This window comes from Molothrus ater, chromosome 6 (genome assembly GCF_012460135.2).
Source record: "Molothrus ater isolate BHLD 08-10-18 breed brown headed cowbird chromosome 6, BPBGC_Mater_1.1, whole genome shotgun sequence".
Taxonomy (NCBI): domain Eukaryota; kingdom Metazoa; phylum Chordata; class Aves; order Passeriformes; family Icteridae; genus Molothrus; species Molothrus ater.
In genome coordinates, this window is record NC_050483.2 from 23,673,955 (window position 1) to 23,677,862 (window position 3,908).

The following is a 3,908-nucleotide window of genomic DNA, read 5'->3' on the forward strand; positions in this document are numbered from 1 at the left end:
ACCGAGTTCGCCGGCCGTGGCGAGGCAGAGGGGCAGGGGCAGCGCCATCGACGGGGGAGGTCGGGGATGACTCGGTGTGCTTGTCTAGTCCCTGCCCGCCTCCACCGCCCCTACCCCTGCCGGCCTCCCCGGCCCTCAGCATGAGCAGCACCTCCGGCTCCCGGAAGCGAGAGACCAGCGAGAGATCCTCCGGCTGCGAGGGCCAAGCCGGCCTGAAACGCGCGATCTGTCTTTGTCTGCCTCTTGTTTATTTGGTGCAGCACGTAAAATCATATGCCCCTCATTAGTTTGTAGAGCATCAAATTGTCCTATTAAAGCTGTTTGGTAAGGGCCCCAAACACGGCAATCAAAAAAAATTCAAAATAGCATTTCCACAAGAAAATTCACCTGGTGTTGGAACACAACATCATCAATAGCATCAGGACCATGAACAAGAAAAGGCGCTTCAAAAGCTGACAACAGTCTTGTCGAGAGCAGCTCATAGAGTACCAGATGCTACATGACGAAGCTGACAAGAACAGGAAAGGAAGAGCTCTACCAACACAGAGGGAGGTACCAGCACTTCCCTCCCGCACCTGCAAAGGAGGCTGCTGTCTGTGGGCCATGTACCATGGGGAACCTCATCCCTCATCTCTGGAGCAGTAAGGTTCCCTGGCTTCAGGCCTGCCAGTAACTATGCTGAGTAATTAAGGTACAGTCATCCACACAGGAGGCTATGAACACAGGTTCTAAAGTAGCTGTACATAGTCATGCCTTCTGTAGGGTTTGGTTTTTGAGCTATAACAACAGTTACCTGTGGATTTTCTCACATAACAGAAAATGCACAGGAAAACTCCCCAGAAAAACAACAAATACTCAGTCTCTATGCTCTTTCCCTGAACAGTAACAAAGTTGTATTAGTTGCTGTATCAGAATGCCATACACAAAAACGATAATCACTAATACAATCTGGTTTTGGACATACACATCAAACCAATTAGCACATCTTAAAGTCTCATCAGGCACTTTTGTAATACATAGCATTTGTCTTACAACTGTACCCATTAGCAAAAAACAGTGTAACCTACAGATTTCCATGTTGGAGCTATCACAGTTAGCATTTTTTAGAAATGGAATGGAATACAAAAGAGTAGAAAAGGCTATTGCCTATGGAAGGGACCTACAGTGAATATCTAGTCCAACTGCCTGACAGGTTCAGGGCTGACCTAGTCAAAGCCTGGTATAAAGGGCATTGTCCAAATGCCTCTTAAAAACTGACAGCTTGGGGCATTAGCCACCTTTCTAGGAAGATTGTTCTGGTGTTTGACTACCCCCTCTGTAAAGAAATGCTTCCTAATGTCCAGTATAAGCCTCCCCTGGTGCAGCTTTAAACCACTCCCATGCATCCTATCACTGGATCCCAGGAGAAGAGATCAGTATCTCCCACTCCACTTACCCTTCTCAGGAAGCTGCAGGGAGCCGTGAGGTCACCCCTGAGCCTACTTTCTCCCAACTTAGGAAAGCCAAACTCTGGATACAGTCAAGGACTTCAACACCATTCTCAAATTTTGAGTCCCAGAACTGCACACAGTACTCACGATGAGGTCACATGCTAAATAGAGTGTTTGTGTCAATGACTAACACCAAGTTTGATTTCTCTCTAGAGAATCATGGGATATTTTTGTAATTATTATCCGCTAAGGGCAAGAACAGCCGACAGTACACAATTCATGCACAGAAAAAATGCCACTGCCCTGATGTTTCACAGCTCAGTGTCTGGATGGTAGTCTGAGCAAGCAAGAGAAAGACTAGTTTGAAAAAATATTCTTTCATCTTTTAGAACTGCAGTATGCAACAAAGTCAGAGGAGTAGAATTCTGCATGGGCAGGATATTAGGCTTATTTTTATTATGTCTTTTCTCGGATGTACAATTATGTTGAGGCTCTACCTCAGTCATGGGACATGGTTCTCTCTCACAGAATCAAGTTGTGTTGTCACTGGGTCCAGTAAAGCTATACTGTAACTAAGATCAGCTTAGTAGTATTAGTAATACCATTAGGTGTTCTGCCTCCTTGTTTCCAGGATCTTTGTCTAAAGCATGAATAATTTTGGCTACTTTAACTAAATATACAATTATATACAAATGTATAATCATATACAAATATATAAATTATATATACTGATGTATATATCATCAGAGCAACTAGAGTTTGCCATGCATATGAAAACAAGCCTATATTTCATGAAAAAGTAAAATAAAATATAAAACCCTAGAGATGAAGGAGTAAATATCATGCTGTTTGACCTCTTTCTCTTCCATGACCATTGCTAAGCTGCCTACACCAGGAAAATGAACAAAAAAATCACTACCATTATGGCCTCGTTTACCCAAGCACCCTATCTTCTCCAAGCCATTTCAGCCTTGGAAGACAGGATTGTAACAGCCATGCTATTTAATACTCTCACCTTGCAATCAGTATTGGTGGTGGCCAAGTCCCACATGGGCAGCATCTGTCTTAGACACACTATCTTAGATGCACATGGGATATCAATATAGAAATCAGTATGCAAACACAACAAGGGCAAACACTGAATATAGACTATTAATGGATGACAGGAGTTTACCTTTTTTGACCTTCATTAATGTACATTAATTTGATAATGGAAATCAAAAACTCAGATCTTAATTGAATTAGGGAGTATCTAAGCCAAAGAATAGGGTTCAACTTTGTTTTAGTAAAAGACAATGTTGTTGCTTATACTCTCAACTGTTATTAACTTTGAGGACAAGACAAGCATCTTTCTTCACTTCTTTAAAGGATACCCATAGGATACTCATACACCCATGATAAGCAATGACCTGTCGGGTGTCCATCTTCCAGGGACCCTATGCTGGTAAAAGTTAACAGAGGATTGGTCTCAGAAGAAATTAAGTGGAATGTTTTCTAATATCCACTTTCTAACACAGAATTTCACTGTATGTGAAGGGCATCAGCACAGTTATTTTCTGGCTCTTATGAAATCTAGGGCACTTGTAAAAATACCCAAGTACTCCAGAGAAGTGGAAGATTTATGGCATGGTCTTTCCTCTCTCCCTTCTGCAAGGCTCTTCAGTCTTTCCTTTTTCGACCAATTGAATAAACATCACTACAAACCCACAGCTGGGCCTTGGAATTGTGTCCCAAGTCACTTGGAAGCAGTCAAGAGGAGGCGGGCCAGCAAGGTCTCATAGTGCTCTTTGTACAAGCCCGGCCTCAAGAGAAATTGCACTCGGGGACTTAAAGATGAGGTCCGGATTATTCAGATAGAGATTTTCAGAGAAATGGAAGAGTAACTGAAACCAGTTAGCAATATCGGGCTAAAAGAGAAAGATGAATACCAAGGCGAACTGAGGTGATGCCACCCTCTAAGCCCAGGGAGAGTGACCCACACCCCTCTCACAAGCGAGACCACAGCACTTCACTTGGGTGGAAGCCAGCCTTGGGGAACCTCCTCCTCCAACACCAGGTAAGCTCCGGGCCCTACAGGTCATCTGCCCGGTACAGCACACAGATGAACGAACTCACGGACAGGAGCCGAACTCAGGGCAGCTCCCAGAGCTGCCTCCCTCCCGCCCCCGCCACGAGGGGGATCCCGGCCAGGGAGACTTCCCTCAGCCCCCTCCTCACCCCACGGCTGCAGGCCCTTCCCAATGTGGAGGCAGGGTGGAACGACGACAGGAACCGGCGCTGCCCTCCCCACATCCTCCTCCAACCCCACATGCCTGGGCAGAGCCCACTCCCGTTAATTGGATCAAGGGCCGGGCGGCGGGGGCGGGGAGGCGGGAGCTGCGCCGAAGCTGCCCCGTCGCTGCCATCGGAGCACCCCGAGCCTGGGCCCGCCCCGCGGGCGCTGCTGGAGGCGGGGCGGGACCCCCGAGTCCCGCGGTT